General features: G+C 37.8%; 1 protein-coding gene across 4 annotated transcripts in view; it reads left to right on the top strand.

Annotated features, from left to right (window-relative positions):
• The first annotated feature begins 5,789 nt into the window (after positions 1–5,789).
• Positions 5,790–22,890, top strand: part of LOC128667058 (major histocompatibility complex class I-related gene protein) — a 202,350-nt gene continuing 185,249 nt past the window's right edge. For all 4 annotated transcript variants that reach the window (XM_053721942.1, XM_053721943.1, XM_053721940.1 and 1 more), the window contains exon 1: positions 5,790–5,977. The gene's annotated coding sequence lies outside the window, so the exon portion shown is untranslated. The remainder of the gene's footprint in view (positions 5,978–22,890) is intronic.

Below are 22,890 nucleotides of genomic sequence, written 5' to 3'. Positions count from 1 at the left end.
TCGGAATCATGCAATTTTAACTTTGACTTTCCTATCCCTTTAAACTATGGTACTAAAATATTTTTTTTATTATTTTGCTGTTGAATATATATATTAAACAAATGCAAAGATATACAGCAAATTACAGTAAACTCAAAAACATTTGCTAGATGATGTAGCCAACTATTCAAAGCTGTACAAGACAGCAATAACTAATTCTTGTAGTGAAACAATTTGCATAGTTCTGTGGTCACATGACTTGTGAGCTGGAATGTTGGATTGTAATTTCAATTCAATTTGAAATGAAAAAAATGGAAAAAACCCACACTTTTTCTAACTTTGACCCCCAAAATCTGTTACACATCTACAACCACAAAAAAAAAAAAACACCCATGCTAAATAGTTTCAAAATTTTGTCCTTAATTTAGAAATACCCAATGTTTACATGTTCTTTGCTTTTTTTTGCAAGTTATAGGGCAATAAGTACAAGTAGCACTTTGCTATTTCCAAACAACTTTTTTTCAAAATTAGCGCTAGTTACATTGGAACACTGATATCTTTCAGGAATCCCTGAATATCCCTTGACATGCATATATTTTTTTTAGTAGACAACCCAAAGTATTGATCTAGGCTCATTTTGGTATATTTCATGCCATCATTTCACCGCCAAATGCGATCAAATAAAAAAACAAATTTTTTTTCACAAACTTGTTCACAAACTTTAGGTTTCTCACTGAAATTATTTTCAAGCAGCTTGTGCAATTATGGCACAAATGGTTGTAAATGCTTCTCTGGGATTGCCTTTATTCACAAATAGCAGACATATATGGCTTTGGCATTGCTTTTTGGTAATTAGAAGGCTGCTAAATGCCGCTGCGCATCACACATGTATTATGCCCAGCAGTGAAGGGGTTAATTAGGTAGCTTGTAGGGTTAATTTTAGCTTTAGTGTAGAGATCAACCTCCCACCTGACACATCCCACCCCTGATCCCTCCATGACCCCTCTCTTCCCTCCCCCACCCCACAATTGTCCCTGCCATCTTAAGTACTGGCAGAAAGTCTGCCAGTACTAAAATAAAAGGCTTTTTTTATTATTATTATTTTTTTACATATTCTGCTGTGTAGAATCCCCCCTTAGCCTCCAACCTCCCTGATCCCCCGAATCTAACCCTCCCCATCAACCTTATTGTCCGCCATCTTGGGTACTGGCAGCTGTCTGCCAGTACTCAGTTTGCATAGAAATGTAAAAAATATATATATATTTTTGGATTATTTATTTTTCCTTCCCTTTCCTGTTTCATAGTTTAGGGCTCCCACCTGCTCCCGCCCTGCACGAGCTCCCGCCTCCGCCATTATGTGCATGCCCAGACCCGTGCGTGCTCCCGGCGCATGCCCGCGCATGATCCCACCCCCGCTGACATCATTGATCCCATCGATGGCCACCCACCTGCCTCCCTGCAGCAGCTCCCACCCACAAACGTTCGCACCATTGCTGGCCGATGCAGAGAGGGCCACAGAGTGGCTCTCTCTGCATCGGTATTTAAAAAAAGGTATTGCAGTGATGCCTCAATATCGAAACATCATGACAATACCTTCCAAGCGGCTGGAAACTATCAGGATTGCTTCCAGCCGCTTTAAACCCCTAACGACATACAGGGTACGTCGCTGGTCTTTAAAGACCAGTTTGTGTAAGACGTGCTGGTAATTTCAAGCCACATCTGTTTGAGGTAGAACTGCGCAAGTGCAGTTCGCTACGCTCTTTGCGCTGCTTACTCGCTAAAAAAAAAGCAAACACATGTGCCGATGTTGTCCCTGCAGCAAACAGTGAATCTCTACGGTGAAGCAGATTCACTGTTTAAGCAGCGCAAAGAGCTTAGTGAACTGCACTTGCGCAGTTCTACTTCAAGCAGATGCGGCTTCAAGTTAGCAGCACGGGAGCGTCCTGGCAGTAGGTAACATAGGGCGTATGGTGCAGCTCCTATTGGATGCAATAGCTGCCTGTCAAACTGAAGCATAAGAATTTCAGATACGGAGGCAGTATAGAAGCAGGGAACAGAGGCGCATAAACATGGGTATAACAATAGATATAGTGTGTGTGTGAAACAGAAATACTAGCATCAATATGCATATATTTAAAAGTGCTTTCATGCTATGTAAATTAACTTAAGTGAGTTTACCATCACTTTAAGTTTCAGACAGACCTGAAACTTTGGGGGTAGATTGTGGCATCTTCTGCTTGATTAATCTACCCCCATATCGTCTGTTTCACAGTAGTTTCCTGGGACTGCCCCATTAAACATTTTGAGATGATAAGTGAAATTGTAACACCTGCATTTAACCAAAGAACACACAAAAGAATATAAGAATATTTTTAGAAATCTTATTTCTAAAATATTCAAATTTCTTTTTCGGAGACGTGTCTTTTTCATTACATTTCTCAATTCCAATCATCAGGGCACACTATCAAGCCAGACAAAGAACTACACAAAGTTTAGGATGTCCATAAAAATAAGGATAGAAAATTGAAGACAATAGGTTCTTACTTCTATGAGTAATAGAAAAAAATACTCCTCAAGGAGAAAAGGATTTAGAGTTATAATCAATTGCTTTAATTTCTGACACAAGCTTACAAGATAATAGGCATAATAGATGTTTTCGGTTTATGAGAGTCTTCAGATGAAGAAGAAATGTCATTATTAAATGAATCATCTCCAAAAAATTCATAAGAATCAAATTTATATTTTTCAAGTTGCATTTTAGATGCATCTAAATCATCAGAGGAGTCTGAATAAATAAGAACGTCCGTTTCCTGGAAAGTCTATTTTTAAAAACATTAGCTTCACTGTCTGAGTCAATGAAAATATCATTATTGCGTTTAAAAGAATAGAACTGAAGTGACTTAATTCTCTTAAAGGGACACTGAACCCAATTTTCTTTCTTTTGTGATTCAGATAGAGCATGCAACCTAGGTTGTTCACCAAAAATAGGCCGGCATCTAAACTTACATTCTTGCATTTCAAATAAAGATACCAAGAGAATAAAGAAAGTGTGATAATAAGAGTAAATTAGAAAGTTGCTTAAAATTGCATGCTCTATCTGAATATCAAAAGAAAAAAATTGGGTTCAGTGTCCCTTTAAGGTTTTCTTGAGAATAAGATTTAGCAGAAGACATATAGATGTATAGTTTTACAGGTAGGTTTTCTGGGAATTGAATCTTTAATTTTTTTAACAGAATTAACAGATTTTTCTGAGTATTGGGATTAGTTGTTATCAGACATTATATATATATATATATATATATATATATATATATATATATATATATATATATATATATATATATATATATATATATATATATATATATTTATAATAGAGAATGAACAAAATTATAAATAAATACTTATATTATTGCAAAATATACTAGGAATTAATAAAATACTAATAATGTAATAAAATTAAAATTCAATGTAAGGAACACGTTAAGAAAATTAACACCAGTTTCAACAAAGATAAAAATAATTGAACAAGTAGTCTGAAAAACAATAAGATACAAAATTATAACTTAGTATAGAAATTTATATATAACTTGTATAAAGCTTTTATTCACACTTTGTAACTAACTGCTCACATCAATGCCTGAGGTAAACAGCAGTGAGCGGTAAACCTACAGAGGACATATTATCTTTTCCTTTACTGCACAGACAGCATTTTAACAAAAAGTATAATTCCAGAAATAATAAAGATAAAGATAAATAAAAGATGTTCTGCTCCCCAAAATGATAAAACGGAACATACTTTTTAAAGATTCTCTGATAGCTTGGCATAGATTCTGTGATTTATTAACTATTAACTTTGCAGTTTCTCCGTACAATAAGAGGCATTCCTGGATTCAGATTTTCTTTCTTTGATATATCCATGTCAGATATGGTTTACTTATTTTTTTTCGTGCAATTTTGTGACCATTGTATTCATTTTGTTTGGTATTCTAATAAAAAGCTTAAAAAAAGTTATATAAAAATTGTATGTTCTACCTAAATCATGAAAAAACATTTTTGGGTTTCAAGTCCCATTAAATCATCAATATTTGAACCAATATAATGGTGAAAATACAGCTAAGTGTTATTATAAGATTAATCTTTTCTTTGAATACATCATTATTTCTAAAACCTATATACTGTTAAAGGGATAGTCTACACTAAAATTGCTATTGTTTAAAAAGATAGATAATTTCTTTAGTACCCATTCCCCAGCTTCGCACAACCAACATTGTTATATTAATATACTTTATAACATTCAAACCTCTAAATATCTGCCTGTTTCAAAGGCTCTATAGACAGGCTCTTATCACATGCTTTTTATTAGCTTTTCACAACAGGAGACTGCTAGTTCATGTGGGCCATATAGATCACATTGTGTTCACACCCAATGAGTTATTTAAGAGTTAGCACAACACAGTACTAAATGCAAGTCAATAGATAATAAACAGTCACAGTCATGTGATCAGGGGGCTGTCAGAAGATGCTTAGATACAAGGTAATCACAGAGATAAAGTGTATTAATATAACAGTGGTGGTTATGCAAAACAGGGAATTGGTAATTTATCTATCTTTCAAGACAATAAAAAATATATTGTAGCCTGTCCCTTTAAACTTTTCTTTTGGTTTAATGCATGACTTTCAGTAACCCTATAGAACTCTGCTGAACTTATAAAGAATTTATGTTTAGAGGAGTTATATGATAAATACATAGTCATGCACTTTTGGTTTGTTGTAATCAGTGGATTATTTAGTTTAGCATTGGTGATAAGTAAACAGCTTACACAACAGCTAATAAGAATCAAGAGGGACTCCACTATTTTGACATTAAACGTATTAAAGTTTGTAATTAGTTACAAGAATGTATCATGTTTAACAGAGAGATACTGTTTATGTAAAAAATAGATAATTTGACCGTGTGTCCAGTAAAACTATCTCTTCAAGGTTAAATGTACACAGAATTGTCTGTTTTAATTAAAGAGACATGATACCCAACAGCTGAATCACTTGGAAGTGATGCAGCATATCTGTAAACAGTTGTCTAGAAGATATCACCTGCCAATCTCTGTCTAAAAAAAGGAAGATGACCTTTTAACTCAAAATTTCCTCAGTAGCCACATCTCGTTGTAAAGGGAATTTAACTGGATGAAACACAATTTGTTTCTTTAATGATTCAGATAGAGCATGCAATTTTAAGCAACTTTCTAATTTACTCCTATTAACAATTTATCTTCATTCTCTTGCTATCTTTATTTTAAAAGCTTAGGAGCCGGACCATTTTTGGTTTAGAACCTGGGTTACACTTGCTTATTGGTGGCTAAAAGTAGCCACCAATAAGCAAGTGCTATCCAAGGTGCTGAACCTAAAATTGGCCAAAAATGTACTTTACATTCCTTATTTTTAAATAAAGATAGCAAGAGAATGAAGAAAAATTGATAATAGGAATAAATTAGAAAGTTGCATAAAATTGCATGCTTTGTGGTAGATTTAACAAGCAGCAGATGATGCTTTCTACACCTGAAGTTTCCGGTTTGCCAGAAACGTCAGTTAAGAAGCAGACGGTTGCACCTTAACTTGTCCGACACCTTCTAGGTGATGGACTGCAATCATCCCAATCCGATATGGATAATTGACACCTCCTGCTAGCAACCGATTGGCTGCAAATATGCAGGGGGTGGCATTGCACAAGCAGTTCACAAGAAATGCTTGTGCACTGATAAATGCTGACAGTGTGTGCTGCATTTGCAAGGGAGTGAGGATCTGGTATGTGCAGATCCTCACTTGTGTCTTGTGAGATTTCAGTGAAGTCCCATGAGCTCACAGTAATGCAAAGGGTAAACTTAGCACTGAGGAATCTGATTGGCTGATGTGATTTTTCTTTTTTTACCATGCAGATGTCAATAAAAAGAATTGCTCTGAATAACAAATAATTTCTCTGATGGACTGAAGACATTTTGAGGTAAATATCTTTCTTTTTTTACATACAGGTGTTCATGTAATGCTTTCTAGTCAGACTTTTACATATATGCTACATCATTGTCATGTGATTTAGCATATGAGTATTGTTCCTCTAAAAACAGTTTTGCAGTACACAAATATTGGCAAAAATGCTCTTATAAAAGCAAGTGCTCAGAGCGCTGGTTATGATCTGATGTCTCTGATCTCTATATAAAGATATGACTCAATATATAAAACTTGCAATACTTTTTTAGTAAACTTTTACAGTAAGTACTTTTGATGAGACACAGCTATTACAAGAATGGTTTCAAATCAAAACCAAAATGCAGAGTTCCCAGCTCTTCAGTATATTATGGTATTTACATAATTTATTTAAAGGGATAGTCTAGTCAAATATAAACGTTCATGCTTTTCAGCTTATCTACTTGCTTTTTCAAATAATGATAATAAGAGAACGAAGAAAAATTTATAATAGCAGTAAATTAGAAAGTTGATTAAAATTGCTGCTGTATCTGAATCATGAAAGAATAAATTTGGTTTGGACCTCTTGTTAATTGCGCTAAGCACAAAGGGCTCCAGCGAGCTCGCAGGAGCATTAACCAACCACTTGTAATGTCTGGTTATTTAACGTGCGCCCGTAAACGGGCAAATTTGACCCAAACTAATTTATATGTTAACTGCTAACAAAAACAACACCTCTGCAGTTGCAATTGTTCATTAATTTAGTTAAAGGGACACTAAAGTCAAAATTAAAATTTCAAGATTTAGACAGAACAAGCAGTTTTATGAGACTTTTAATTGGCTTCTATTGAGAAGTTTTGCAGTCTTTTTATATACACACTTTCTGAGACACCAACTTCTACAGAGCATGTGCACACATTCACAGTGTATGGGTATACTAATCTGTGATTGGCTGATGACTGTCACATTATACAGGTGGAAAACTTGTCAGAAAAAAAAATCTACTGTTTATTAAAATTTAGAGAATGTGTGATTGCAAAGTCTTTTTTATGCACTTATTCATTATGCAAGTTTACTGTATTTAAAGGGACATAAAACAATTTGGGATAGAGACAAAATATAATAATATGTACTTTAATTACTTTACCTGCAAATGTATACTGCAGTGCCTCACCACCATTAATCCTTTCTAAGTTTCTGAATTGTAAAGCTCTAACCCACACATTTCCTTCTATGGCTGTATCTACAGTATATCTATTGTTGTTTTAGTAGAATGCAAAAGTGAACAGGGATTATCTGCTGGAGCATACCTAGAAACTGTGAACTCAGTTGAATACAATTCCTGTGTCTAAACACTGATAAGGGGGGTGGCATAGACTGCTCCAGACAGCATGGCTAATTACGTATTTTTGCTTATTTTTGAAAATGTTAAAATACTTGCCAGCAATTTTTAAACAAGTTTTTAATGTAAACTATTTTTACTTATTTAGCCCTTTTAGGATATGCACGGATCTCAACCTGTTTTATGGCACTTTAAAGGTCCTTTAAATTAGAGTGGGATGGACCTATATTAAAGACGTATGATGGCACTTCCCCAGTGAGACAAATATCTTCAATTATTCTGTAGATTCACTAATGTGTAGAAGATCTTTCCACATCTTTGTGAGTTTGTTTTAATAACATGGGAAATGAACAGTTAACTCTATAGAACATTTTCATCAGCGGAAACGGATAACTTCCGCTCTTAATATCCTTTATTGAAAAATATACCTAGGTAGGCTCAGGTGCAGCAATGATGCTGTTTGGTAGCTGCACATAATTGCCTCTTGTCATTGTCTCACCCAATGGATTCAGCTAGCTCCCAGTAGTGCATTGTTGCTCCTTCAACAAAGGATACAAAGAGAATCAAACAAATGTGAAAATAGAAGAAAACTGGAAAGTTAGTTAAAATTGTATGTTCTCTCTGAATCATGAAAAAAAAAATTGTTTCATTAGTTAGCAAGTGCTACCCAGGTTCTGAACCAAAAATGGGCTGGCTCCTAAGCTTACATTTCTGCTTTTCAAATAAAGATACCAATTAGAGAATGGAAAAAAATGTGATAATAGGAGTAAATTAGAAAGTTGCTTAAAATTGAATCATGAAAGAAAAAAAATTATGTTCCATATCCATTCAACCAGAGCTCTGAGGACACGGTAATCATTCTAGCATAAATCGTAAATATGCTCAAGCGATCTGATATTCATTTTATGTTTTCCAGAATTTAACATTTGGCCTATTACATCAGAGAGTAATAAACACATAAAACAGATATATAGTCTATTTATATTAATAATTATATCCAATTAATGTGCTTCTTACATAAAAAAAAAAGAAGAAATTAAAACTCTTGTGCATGATGAGAAAAGTATTTATGGTACCATCTTTCTATTTTTAATAACCATTTTATACACAGTTTATCTGTTGGGTTTTACTGTGGCACACATCAGTATAATGCACTTTACCTATTTCATAGTGGCACATTTATCTGCAACTTGTCTTGGGGACACTTGGTTACATCAATACACTTTTTCTGTTCATATAAGTGAAGCTCAACTCCTATGTCCCTAACACGCCAGACTCTAAGGTTTAACCGATTTGAAGTGAATCAGTGATTGACAGCTGTCCAACCAAGGAAGGAAATACTCACACGACTCTGCCCTGTTAGGAGAGCTCAAGGGTAGAAATGAGAAACACAGCTTTCTTTGATGTCACCTCTACAATAGCTACATCTATAAAAAATAATGAAGACAAATCCCTGGAGTACCCCTTGCCAATACCCCAAGTACTCCCAGGGATACACATAGAAACTAGGCACTAGAGTATAGCGCTCAATCAGAACAAGCTCTATAATTCTATCTAGAGGAAGCAATTGACGGGAGTGACACATAGGAAGATCATATTCTGGCTGTGTTTTTATGATAAATGACTCCCATTTGGAGAAAATAAGCTGGGTATCAGCATACTCCTGTGTGACACTAAGTTTTAATCTTTGAGACTGTTGAGTACAGTTTGGTAGATTGTAGTAGACAGAGATTTGGGGACATCAATTCATTCTTGGACCCAAGCAACACAATTGCATTGAGCCAGCTTCTGTGCTTAAAAGGACACTAAACACAATTTTTCTTTCATGATTCACATAGAACATGCAATTATAAGTAACTTTCTATTTTGCTCCTCTTATCAATTTTTCTTTGTTCTCTTGTGATCTTTATTTAAAAAACTGAAATTTAAAGCTTAGGAGCTGGCCAATTTTAGGTTCAGAACCTGAGTTATGCTTGATCTGATTGCAAAAAGGCGTGTATGCCAAAATAGAAGCAAATCTAAAGTAAAGGTCACTTTGGTTTGATTTGTATTTGCTTTCAAAAAATGTTTTTATTAGTTTCAGCTGCTCCATGTTGTATTTGCTAACTGAGACTTCCGTGTTAAGTCTCCTTTGTTGAATAATTTAGTGAGTGCTTCCCTATGAGAGAGTCAGCAGGATTTCCCTCCTTGCCAGCAAACCTTAAAGGGACAATAAAGCTAAAAAATAATGTCATATAACATTATCTTAGCGACAGCTTTCAAAATCAAAGGATTTTAGAGATTTTAGGTGTCAAAGTTCCACTTACCTGTTCTGCTCTCCATGATCGTCTGATTAGGTCTTCTTTTTCAATAGAGACAGCTCTATTGAACTAAATGTAGCGTGCTTTGCTCTGGTCTGACAGCGGGAGCACGCTACATTCAGTTCAATAGCGCAATCAGACGCACTGTAATTATTTTTTAGGTTTACTGCCCCTTTGAAATAGGGCCTAATATCTGAAATTATAAGTTATTAAACCCAGTTTACAATGTGTATTGATGTGTATAACTCCTACAAAAGGGTTAAATACAAAAACTTAGGGCTAGATTACAAGCGTGTTTTTTTTTTGCGCAAGTGAAAACACTGCTAGCATTAAGCTTTTTGCTCTATTTGAGTTGCGCTGGTATTAAAAAAAAAAAATTGGAATAGCTTTAAACCGAATAGCGAGAAAAACCTAACTTAAGCGAAGGCGGTTTAGGAGTTAATAGTTTATTTAGTTACTTTGCAATGTGGGGGGATGGCGGTTTAGTGGATAATAATGTATTTATTTACTTTGTGATGTAGGGAGATCGCGGTTTAGGGTTTAATAGTTTATTTAGTTACTTTGTGATGTGGGGAATGGCGGTTTAGGGGTTAATAGTTCCATTTAGTGTTTGTGATATGGAGGGTTGGTGGTTTAAGTAACTAAACCCCCCACACACACACACATCACAGAGTCATTAAAGGGACACTGAACCCAAATTTTTTCTTTTCTAATTCAGAAAGAGCATGCAATTTTAAGCAACTTTCTAATTTACTCCTATTATCAATTTTTCTTCGTTCTCTTGCTATCATTATTTGAAAAAGAAGGCATCTAAGATTTTTTTTGGTTTCAGTACTCTGGACAGCAGTTTTTTATTGGTGGATGAATTTATCCACCAATCAGCAAGGACAACCCAGGTTGTTCACCAAAAATGGGCCGGCATCTAAACTTACATTCTTGCATTTCAAATAAAGATACCAAGAGAATAAAGAAAATTTGATAATAGGAATAAATTAGAAAGTTGCTTAAAATTTCATGCTCAATCTGAATCACAAAAGAACATTTTTGGGTACAGTGTCCCTTTAACTATCATCTAAACCCCCTAACCTAACACCCCCTAACTTAACCCAAAATATAATGCCCAAAAATTACAAAATTAATCCTAACTACCATAAAAAAATAAAAAACAGTAACAATAAATGAAACCTAATCTTACCTTTAAAAAAAACCCTGAACATTACTAAAAAATAATAAATCCATAACATACATCTATGCTCCGAATGAAAAATCTAGTAGATTTTGGACTGGTCTAATCCAGGCCCTAGCTCCGTTCCAGGGTATGGATTTGATTTGAGGAGGAGATTTTAATCTAGCCCCTGATTCTATTTGTGATAGAATGCGATTGAAAGAGGGTGTAACGTCAAGTAGTCAATGTCACAATTATGGAAAGTTAGAGGAAAAACTTTTAAAAGCTAAAAGAATCCCTCCAATTAGTAGACATCTGGAGATTACGCAACCCAGATGGTAGGGATTATACCTTTACTTCTAGAGCAACCACCACTCTCTCCAGAATAGATCTTTTTTTACTCACTAACTCACTTATCCCCAGAGTTACTGAGGACAAGATACATGATGTAGTAATCTCAGATCATGCCCCAGTACAATTATCTTTCTTAGATAAGATACCCTTTAGAAATAGGAATACTTTGTGTTTTCCTTATTAGTTATATTCCTCAGAAAATTTTCAAAAATACTTCATACACTCATGGAATGATTATTTAACTGACAATGAGAGACATGTAGATAGCTCAGAATTAATTTGGGAAACAGCTAAAGGGGTACTTTCCGGCTATATAATGTCATATGATTCCAACTACGTTGGAAATTGCGACAGAAATTTCAAATATTTCAAGAAAAAATAGCTGCGGCTTATCACTCTTATTGTGTAAACCCCTCAGCAACAATGCGAGAGGCTTACTGGATAAGTAAAGAAGGATTGGACGCCCATCTGGTAGACCAAACAACCCACTCACAGTAAAAAGCTGATAGCCGACACTATTGATTTGATCAGACAAACTATTGGCCTCCTTAGCCAAGATGCGATCATCTCGCAAACATATAGCAGCCATTAGATACAGGGGTAATAGGTATAAAATGCCTGATGTATTGCAAAGGCACTTGCCAGTTATTTTTCTGATTTATATACCAGTCAAAAGACTATTCCATCGGCATCATTATTCAATTTTTGGAAGAACTTGACGCTACCACAGATCTCACAACTAGAAAGTTTAAATGCCCCAAATCACACTGGAGAAAATTGGAAAAACTATTTCCTCACTGGCAAACGATAAGGCAGTTTGCTCAAAAAGCCTTCCCATTGAATTCTATAAAATACTCAAGCCCCAAATAATCCCTCTAATTTCCAGAGAGGGGAGAAAGGGGAGAGAGGGGGGAGAGCAAAAGAGAGGGATGGAGAGTGAGAGCAAAAAAAAGGAGAGAGAGAGACAGAGCAAAAGAGAGGGGGAGAGAGAGTGCAAAAGAAAGGGGGGAGAGAGAGTGTAAAAGAGAGGGGGAGAGAGAGAGAGAGAGTGCAAAAGAGGGGGAGAGAGAGAGAGCGCAAAAGAGGGGGAGAGAGAGCGCAAAAGAGAGGGGGAGAGAGCGCAAAAGAGAGGGGGAGAGAGAGAGCGCTAAAGAGAGGGGGAGAGAGAGAATGCAAAAGAGGGGGAGAGAGAGCACAAAAGAGGGGGAGAGAGAGCGCAAAAGAGAGGGGGTGAGAGAGTGCAAAAGAGGGGGATAGAGCGCAAAAGAGAGGGGGAGAGAGAGTGCAAAAGAGGGGGAGAGAGAGCGCAAAAGAGAGATGAAGAGAGAGCATGCAAAAGAGGGGGAGAGAGAGAGCGCAAAAGAGGGGGAGAGAGCGCAAAAGAGGGGGAGAGAGAGCACAAGAGAGAGGGGGAGAGAGAGTGCAAAAGAGGGGGAGAGAGAGAGTAAAAGAGGGGGAGAGAGAGCGCAAAAGAGAGATGGAGAGAGAGCGCGCAAAAGAGGGGAAGAGAGCGTGCAAAAGAGAGGGTGAGAGAGCACAAAAGAGGGGGAGAGAGAGCGTGCAAAAGAGAGGGAGAGAGAGAGATTGCAAAAGAGGGGGAGAGAGAGAGAGAGCGTAAAAGAGAGGGGGAGAGAGCACAAACGAGAGGGGGAGAGAGAGCAAAAGAGAGGGGGGAGAGAAAGCAAAAGAGAGGGGGGAGAGGGAGCAAAAGAGAGTGGGGAGAGGGAGCAAAAGAGAGGGGGAGATCAAAAGAGAGCGCAAAAGAGAGGGGGATAGAGAGTGCAAAAGAGAGGGGGAGAAAGCGCAAAAGAGAGGGGGAGAGAGAGAGAGCAAAAGAGAGGTGGATCAAGTGAAAGCGCAAAAGAGAGGGGGAGAAAGCGCAAAAGAGAGGGGGAGAGAGCACAAAAGAGAGGGGGCAGCTGGCTCAAACAGACTACCCATTGAATTCTATAAAATACTCAAGCTCCAAATAATCCCTCTAATTTCCAGAGAGGGGAGAGAGGTGAGAGAGGGGGGAGAGAGAGTGCAAAAGAGAGGGATGGAGAGTGTGAGAGCAAAAAAAAGGAGAAACAGAGCAAAAGAGAGGGGGAGAGAGTGCAAAAGAGAGGAGGAGAGAGCGCAAAAGAAAGGGGGAGAGAGAACGCAAAAGAGAGGGGGAGAGAGAGCGCACAAAAGAGGGGGAGAGAGAGTGCAAAATAGAGGGGGGGAGATAGAGCAAAAGAGAGAGGGAGAGAGAGCGCAAAAGAGAGGGGGAGAGAGAGAGCGCAAAAGAGGGGGGAGAGAGAGCGAGGGGGAGAGAGAGCCCAAAAGAGGGGGAGAGAGAGCGCACAAAAGAGAGGGGGATAGAGAGCGCAAAAGAGGAGGAGAGAGAGCACTAAAGAGAGATGGAGAGAGAGCACGCAATAGAGGGGGAGAGAGAGAGCGCAAAAGAGAGGGGGAGAGAGAGCGTGCAAAAGAGAGGGGGAGAGAGAGAGCACAAAAGAGGGGGAGAGAGAGAGCGCAAAAGAGGGGGAGAGAGAGCGCAAAAGCAAGGGGGAGAGAGTGCAAAAGAGAGGGGGTGAGAGAGCGCAAAAGAGGGGGAGAGAGAGAGAGCGCAAAAGAGGGGAAGAGAGAGCATGCAAAAGAGGGGAAGAGAGAGAGAGCGTAAAAGTGAGGGGGAAAGAGAGAGCGTAAAAGAGGGGGGGAGAGAGCGCAAAAGAGAGAGAGCTGAAAAGAGAGAGAGCGCGCAAAAGAGAGGGGGAGAGAGAGCATAAAAGAGAGGGGGAGAGAGAGAAAAAGAGAGGTGGGAGAGAAAGCAAAAGAGAGGGGGGAGAGGGAGCAAAAGAGAGGTGGAGCAAAAGAGAGCGCAAAAGAGAGGGGGAGAGAGTGCAAAAGAGAGGGGAGAGAGAGAGCAAAAGAGAGGGGGGAGAGAGAGAGCAAAAGAGAGGTGGAGCGAAAGAGAGCGCAAAAGAGAGGGGGAGAGAGCACAAAAGAGAGGTGGAGAGAGAAATCAAGGGATTGGACCGCTGTACTGCAAAAAATAGCCAGTGTGAACAGGCTTTAGGACTAGTAAATAAATTTAAAAAAAAGAAATGGAGTTCAAGCAAATTGTAGAATGTTCAGCTGTGTAACTACTGCTGCTGATTGGATCAGCTGCAGTTTCCACTCAGGACCTGTAATGTTCTGCGGGCCCTGACCAATACTTTAACAATGTGTTTAACCCCTTGGTTGGGGTTAAGCACATAGATTTGCAGTGTTAGTGATACAATTGCATGCTATAACAAATTAGAGAATGTTATTTTATCACTATAATGGCCTTTTAAAGGGACCTAAAAGTGCAAAAATAAAAATGATTAGATGTGTTGCAACAGTGCAATAATAAAATGCTGTGTATATACACAAAAGGTTAAAGACATAGCTAAAATGAGCTGTAGAGTGGCAATATTACACTACTGTATCATTAGCACATTACTGCTCCTGAGCCTACCTAAGATTCACCGAGATTACGAGTTTTGCAGTAACAGGGGTGCGTTGCTAACGAGCCTTTTTTTTTTTTTTTAACGCTCCCATAAGACAAAGCTGGTATTACGTTTTTTTTTAAACCCGGCGTTAGCCGCAAAAAGGTGAGTGTAGAGCAAAATTTAGCTCCACATCTCACCTCAATACCAGCGTTGCTTACGGTAGCGGTAAGCTGGCTAAACGTGCTCGTGCACGATTTCCCCATAGGAAACAATGGGGCTGAGCCGGCTGAAAAAAAAACTAACACCTGCAAAAAAGCAGCGTTCAGCTCCTAACGCAGCCCCATTGATTCCTATGGGGAAAGGAATTTTATGTCTACACCTAACACCCTAACATGAACCCCGAGTCTAAACACCCCTAATCTTACACTTATTAACCCCTAATCTACCGTCCCCGACATCGTCGCCACCTACATTATAATTATTAACCCCTACTCTGCTGCAACGGACACCGCCGCCACCTACATTATCCCTATTAACCCCTAATCTGCTGCCCCCAACATCGTCGAACCCTACATTATATTTATTAACCCCTAATCTGCCCCCCAACTTCGCCGCAACCTACCTACACTTATTAACCCCTAATCTGCTGCCGCCAATGTCTCTGCCACTATAATAAAGTTATTAACCCCTAAACCTAAGTCTAACCCTAACCCTAACACCCCCCCTAATTTAAATATAATTTAAATAAATCTAAATAAAATAACTACAATTAAATACATTATTCCTATTTAAAACTAAATACTTACCTATAAAATAAACCCTAAGATAGCTACAGTATAACTAATAGTTACATTGTAGCTAGCTTAGGATTTATTTTTATTTTACAGGCAACTTTGTTTTTATTTTAACTAGGTACAATAGTTATTAAATAGTTATTAACTATTTAATAACTTCCTAGTTAAAATAAGTACAAATTTACCTGTAAAATAAACCCTAACCTAAGTTACAATTACACCTAACACAACACTATAATTAAATAAATTAAATAAATTAACTACAATTAATTACAATTAAATAAAATAAACTAAAGTACGAAAAAACCCCACTAAATTACAGAAAATAAAAAAATAATTAATTTTTTTTTAAACTAATTACACCTAATCTAATCCCCCTAATAAAATAAAAAAGCCCCCCAAAATAATAAAATTCCCTATCCTATACTAAATTACAAATAGCCCTTAAAAGGGCCTTTTGCGGGGCATTGCCCTAAAGTAATCAGTTCTTTTACCTGTAAAAAAAAATACAATACCCCCCAACATTAAAACCCACTACCAACCTACCCAACCCTACTCTAAAACCCACCCAATCCCCCCTTAAAAAAACCTAACACTACCCCCTTGAAGATCACCCTACCTTGAGATGTCTTCAGCCAGCCGGGCAAAAGTAGACCTCCAGAGGGGCAGAATTCTTCATCCGATCCGGCCAGAAGAGGTCCTCCAAGCGGCAGAAGTCTTCATCCAGACGGCATCTTCTATCTTCATCCATCCGGAGCGGAGCAGGTCTATCTTCAATCCAGCCGATGCGGAGCATCCTCTTCAAACGAAGTCCAAGCAAAGAATGAAGGTTCCTTTAAATGACGTCATCCAAGATGGCGTCCCTTGACTTCTGATTGGCTGATAGGATTCTATCAGCCAATCAGAATTAAGGTAGGAAAAATCCTATTGACTGATCCAATCAGCCAATAGGATTGAAGTTCAATCCTATTGGCTGATCCAATCAGCCAATAGGATTGAGCTTGCATTCTATTTCTGTTCCAATCAGCCAATAGAATGCGACCTCAATCCTATTGGCTGATTGCATCAGCCAATAGGATTTTTCCTACCTTAATTCCGATTGGCTGATAGAATCCTATCAGCCAATCGGAATTCAAGGGACACCATCTTGGATGACGTCATTTAAATGAACCTTCATTCTTTGCTCGGACTTCGTTTGAAGAGGATGCTCCGCGTTGGCTGTATTGAAGATGGACCAGCTCCGCTCCGGATGGATGAAGATAGATGATGCCGTCTTGATGAAGACTTCTGCCGCTTGGAGGACCTCTTCTGGCCTTATCAGATGAAGACTTCTGCCCCTCTGGAGGTCCACTTGTGCCCGGCTGGGTGAAGACGTCTCAAGGTAGGGTGATCTTCAAGGGGGTAGTGTTAGGTTTTTTTAAGGGGGAATTGAGTGGGTTTTAGAGTAGGGTTGGGTGTGTGGGTGGTGGGTTTTAATGTTGGGGGGTATTGTATTTTTTTTTTACAGGTAAAAGAGCCGATTACTTTGGGGCAATGCCCCACAAAAGGCCCTTTTAAGGGCTATTTGTAATTTAGTATAGGGTAGGGAATTTTATTATTTTCTGGGGCTTTTTATTTTATTAGGGGGATTAGATTAGGTGTAATTAGTTTAAAAAAATTGTAATTATTTTGTTATTTTCTGTAATTTAGTGTTTGTTGTTTTTCGTAGTTTATTTAATTTAATTGTAGTTAATTGTAGTTAGTTTATGTAATTAATTTAATGATAGTGTAGTATTAGGTGTAATTGTAATTTAGGTTAGGATTTAATTTTACAGGTAAATTTGTACTTATTTTAACTAGGTAGCTATTAAATAGTTAATAACTATTTAATAGCTATTGTACATAGTTAAAATAAATACAAAGTTGCCTGTGAAATAAATATAAACCCTAAGCTAGCTACAATGTAACTATTAGTTATATTGTAGCTAGCTTAGGGTTTATTTTATAGGTAAGTATTTAGTTTTAAATAGGAATAATTTATTTAATTGTAGTAATTTTATTTGTTTTATTTAAATTATATTTAAGTTAAGGGGGGTAGACTTAGAGCATTTGGATGTTGCATTGCCCTTAAAGTGATGGTAAACTCCCTTGTGAGTGCACATCAGATTAGTCATCCTCATTATATCAACATTAAACACGCTTATAACAAAAATAATTATTAATCGTTTTTATAATATATGTAATACTTATTGTAATTCCATTTGAGCACCACTTAGCCCTGCCCTCTTTGATTTAGTACTGAAATCTATGTGACATGTATTGTGGTGCCTCCCGCTCCACACGTCAGAAGATTTGCACTCTCCCGACATGGATCAAAATACTGCATGCGCACTGGTCTACATGACGTATTACCAAGTAAACATTGAGTCATGAGATTCAATGTTTACTTGGTTTACAAAAAAGAAGTAATGAAATCAAGCGAGCGTTCTGTCCCCTAGAAAATGAGCAAAATCAAAGTAAATTAATTGAAAGCAGTAAGTTTTTAAAACAATTATTTCAATCAATGGGATACTTTATTTGATAACGTTAGTAAGAAATGTTTTGTCACTACTAAAATAAAATTTTATATAAAATTATTATAATTGCTAATAAATAGCAAATGTTATATAACAACAGGCTTACTCATGGGACATTACTGAAACATTCTGAACATGCGACTGCAGAAAAGCTGGAGACAGATAGCTTATGAAATAGAATAAATAAATAAGGTTTGTAACAAATTTTAATATACTTTATAAGATGAAATCTGGTGTGTGAGATTGAAATAGCATATACTATTGAAATAACTATTTATATTAGACGGACTTTACCATCACTTTAAAAGGTCATTCATCTCTTTTGCTGCCCAAAAAAAACAAACTCTAATCAATAATAAAAAAACACTGCAAAAAAAAAAACACAAAAAAAACTAACACAAAAAAAAACTAACACTAACCCCAAAGTTCGTACTCACTGATGATGATGGTAGTGGCGCTCCATCTTCATCCCGGGCAGTGGTTCATCTTCATCCATCTTCTTATCTTCTTCCCACGATCCATATTCTATCTTCATCCCGGCAGTGGTGGCTGTGGCGACGTCTGTCCTCCTCTTCAGAAACTTCAACATGGAGCTCCTCTTAATGCGGGTCTCCAGACGCACACTGAATAGTGAATGTGAGGGTACCCCTTTTATATGAAGGTGCCCTTGCATTCCTATTGGCTGATTTGATTCTTTAAATTCAAACCAGCCAATAGAATGAAAGGAAAAAGCTTTCATTCTATTGTCTGATGGTTTTTTAAAGGTAAGATTAGGTTTAATTTATTTTTACTGATAAGTTATTTTTTTTTTTATAGTAGATAGTACTTATTTTGTAATTTTTGGGCATTATATTTTGAGTAAAGTTAGGGGGTGTTAGGTTAGGAAGTTTAGATGATAGTTTATGACTTTGCAATGTGGGGGGATAGCAGTTTAGGGGTTAATAGTTTATTTAGTTACATTGTGATGCAGGGGATGGAGCATTAGGGGTTAATAGTTTAGTTACCTTGGGATGTGGGGGATGGCGTTCTTGGGGTTAATAGTTTATTTAGAGAGTTTGCGATGTGGGGGATTGCGGTTTATGGGTTAATAGTTCCATTTAGTGTTTGTCATATGGGGGGATGGCAGTTTAGGGGTTAATGATTTATTTAGTTACTTTGCGATGCAGGGGATGGAGGTTTAGGGGTTAATAGTCTAGTTACTTTCTGATGTGGGGGGTGGTGGTTTAGGAGTTAATAATTTATTTAGTTACTTTGCAATGTGGGGATGGCGGTCTATGGGTTAATAGTTTATTTAGATAGTTTGCGATGTGGGGGATTGCGGTTTAGGGGTTAATAGTTCCATTTAGTGTTTGTGATATGGGGGGATGGCGGTTTAGGGGGTTAAAAGTTTATTTAGTTACTTTGCGATGTGTGGTCATGGAGGTTTATGGGAGGATGGCGGTTTAGGAGGTAATACTTTAGTTACTTTGCAATGTGGGGGATGGCAGTTTTGAGGTTAATAATTTAATTAGTTACTTTGTGATGCAGGGATGGCGGTCTATGGGGTTAACAGTTTATTTAGATAGTTTGCGATGTGGGGGATTGCGGTTTAGGGGTTAATAGTTTCATTTAGTGTTTGTGATATGGGGGAATGGCGGTTTAGGGGTTAAATGTTTATTTAGTTACTTTGCAATGTGTGGGCATGGAGATTAATGGGTTAAAAGTTTATTTATGAGTGTAAGTGTACTTTGTAATGTATTTTTGATGTGTTTTGTGCAACTTTTTAGTTTTGGGAAAACAGTTAACCACAGCTCTGAGATCACGGTAAGGATTGAAGTGTAAAAGGCGATTGCACTAGCGCAAAACCCTTAGCGCCTCACTTGTTATCTAGCCCTTTAAATCTTTCTACGGAGCTGAAAGCAAAATAGCAGCTATATATGAAACCACTCTATAGCCACAATGCTCTTAACACTATTGGTGTAGATTCAGTAATGCAAAAATTATTATTATTATTATTATTATTATACTTTATTTATGAAGCGCCATCATATTCCGCAGCGCTGTCCATGGATACAATTCATTTAAATAAAACAATACAAGACTTGTAAGATACAGGACAAAATTTACAAACACATACAGGAGGAATTTAGGGCCCTATTCCCGTGCTAACTTACAATCTAGAAGGGTAGGGGGTTGAGAAACAGGAGGTGAGGTCTGCAAGATTGAGAAAGATGTTAATGCAGAGTTAGAGGAGGAAAATGTTGTTAGGTAAGAGAAATATTATTGAGTTGGATGGTAGGCTTCTCTGAACAAAAAGTCTTCAGAGAGCATTTAAAGGAAGAAAGATTAGGGCAAAGCCTGACAACACGAGGGAGAGTGTTCCAGAGGGTAGGTGCTGCACGACAGAAGTCCTGCAGTCTAGCATGAGAAGAGGTTATAGTCGCAGATGCAAGGAGCAGGTCACAATAATCACAATAAAACGAACACTGCTACAAAAATTATTGTACAGATGTGCAGTCCTGTTTATGCAATGTTACAATGCTCTCTTTTTCTTTTATGATTTATGCAAATTTTAACTGTTTCCTTCGAATAAAGTCCAATCTTCAAAATCTATTGTATTCATAGATAAATTATTTGGTAATAACCACAATATTGACTTGGCTACAGTCTCCGCTGGCATACTCAGAAAGAACCGATTAGAAAAGAGTAGAGAGATTTAAGAGATTGAGAAAAGATTAGCGAAATATGGGGTGGGAGGGGAAGAAGAGGAGGAGGGGGAAGAGAGAAAAAAAAAAGGGGGGGGGAACACTTTATATGGTACCTTTCCACATTGCCAGGATCATCTTGTGTACCTCTAGTTTGTCTGTTTTAAGGTAATGGTATCTCTCGAGAGTGATAAGTTCCATGACCTCTTTCCTCCACTCCTCCACCATTGGAGCTGTTTGAGTTTTCCATCTTTTAGGTATAAGCTTTTTTGCTCCTGTAATCATAATCAGCAAAAGAGCTAGTTTGGCCGAATCTTTGATTTTAGGTAGGGAGCAGAACAGAACGCTCCCCATGGAATTGGGTAGGTAAATGTTCAGTAAACTTGATATGGTGGAGAAGATGTTTGCCCAGTAGCAGCCTAGTTTGGGGCATGACCACCATATGTGGGAGAGAGAGCCCTCTTCTCCGCAACCCCTCCAACAAGTGTTACTCAAAGTGGGAAATATTTTGTGGAGCCTAACGGGGAGTGAGGTACCACCTACTCATGAGTTTAAAGTGTGTTTCTTGAATATTTGCAAAAGGCCCTCATTCCAGGAGTCTGACCCTAATTCTTGAGCTAACTCATTATTCCATGCGATAGTATATGATGGTAGGGATGCCTTGTCCTCGGAGGAGATCATTTTAATATAAAGAGGATATGAGGTGCCTGAGTAAATTTGGAAGAATGCAAAGTTCCTCAAAAGGCGTGGGCCCACGCCCATTTCGGCCCGATTTTTATGGTGAGAATATATATGGTAGCAATTGTTTTAAAGTTGAGCCAAGGAGTAAAAATTTCCTTGTGGGTCCTCGGCTAGTTGAGCTTATGTTTTAATGATGTTATTTTCTTTAAGGAACTGCATCGATCCTACCTCTGAGACTGTGAGGTGTGATATTGCGGAAGCCTAATTTCCAGTAAGGGAGATCAGGGTTTTCAATTATCGGTGTAAGAGGTGAGTTTCTAGATGAAACATGAATGCTAGTTGCCAGTGTTTTAAATCCCATTCTGTTAGTGTTTCTGCTGTGATAATGTACTTGTGCAAGTGTTTGTGGCCTATGTGCCAGGGGTATCCATGCCAGAGTACCTATGTTGTTTAATGCAAATATTTGTCTGTCTAGGCATATCCATGGCTTATCTGTGTTGTTGTGTGACCATTCTGTTACTCTTTGTAGAAAAATCGCTCTTCTATATGTAGCTAAGTTTGGTAGCCTAACCCCCCTCTGTCCCTTGACATATACATAGTTTTCTTCGGAACCCTAGGTCTAGTGTTTTGCCCAAATGTAATGCTCTATTATGGATTTCAATTGTTTAATGTACCCTGCCCTGTAGAGGTATAGGTAGCGCCTGAAGAAAGTAAAGAATTCTAGGAAGAATATTCATTTTAAATACTCCAATCCTCCCTAACCAAGAAAGAGGCTTGTTCTTCCAACTAGAGAGATCCCTAACAATATCATTTTTAAGGGATGTAGTATGTTTAAAGAGGTCTTGGATGCATGGTGTTAAATGTATCCCTAAATACTTACGTTTCTAATGAGCTAACGGTATATTATATTTATTGTGTAGAAAAGTTATGTGATGTGGGAGGGTGTTGATGTTCATTAGCTCAGATTTATTTAGATTGAGGAGGAAATTGGATACGGCTCCGTATGAATCCATTTCTTTCAACAGTTCCGGTACAGAGGTTTCAGCGTTGGTTAATGTGAAAAGCATGTCGTCCGCATATAGCGCTTGTTTATTCTCCTGACTACCCACCTTAATACCTGTAATTTTATCATTTAGCCTCACTTTCTGAGCTAGGACCTCTATAGAGATAGCAAACAGTAAGGGTGATAGCGGACGTCCCTGCCTCGTCCCATTGCTGATATAAAATGTGGTCAGAGAGCGTCCCGTTAACACGAACCCTACGCATTCAGGGCCGAGTATAGCGCCATTGTCATGTTTAAAAAGGCTTGTGGAATACAATTTCGCTCATTGCCCTCTGCAAAAAAGGCCATCCCACCCTATCAAAGGCCTTCTCCGCATCTGTTGCAAAACAAGACCAAAGGAATACCCGTGACCTTCGCATGATTGATTAATTGAATGACCTAGTGATGTTGTCTCTCGCTTCTCTGCCGGGGATAAACCCAACTTGGTCCTTATCAATCAGATCTCTGTAAAATTTTGTTAGTCTGTTTGCTAAGATCTTGGCTAGTATTTTCATACTGTATTGATTAATGAGATGGGGCCTGTAATTACCCGGGCTTGTGACCTGTCTACCTGTTTGGTTAAGACTGGTTATGTG

The sequence above is a fragment of the Bombina bombina genome, chromosome 7 (genome assembly GCF_027579735.1).
Source record: "Bombina bombina isolate aBomBom1 chromosome 7, aBomBom1.pri, whole genome shotgun sequence".
Taxonomy (NCBI): Eukaryota; Metazoa; Chordata; class Amphibia; order Anura; family Bombinatoridae; genus Bombina; species Bombina bombina.
The sequence above is the reverse complement of the archived record's forward strand: the minus strand, read 5'-3'. Positions and strand labels throughout refer to the sequence as shown.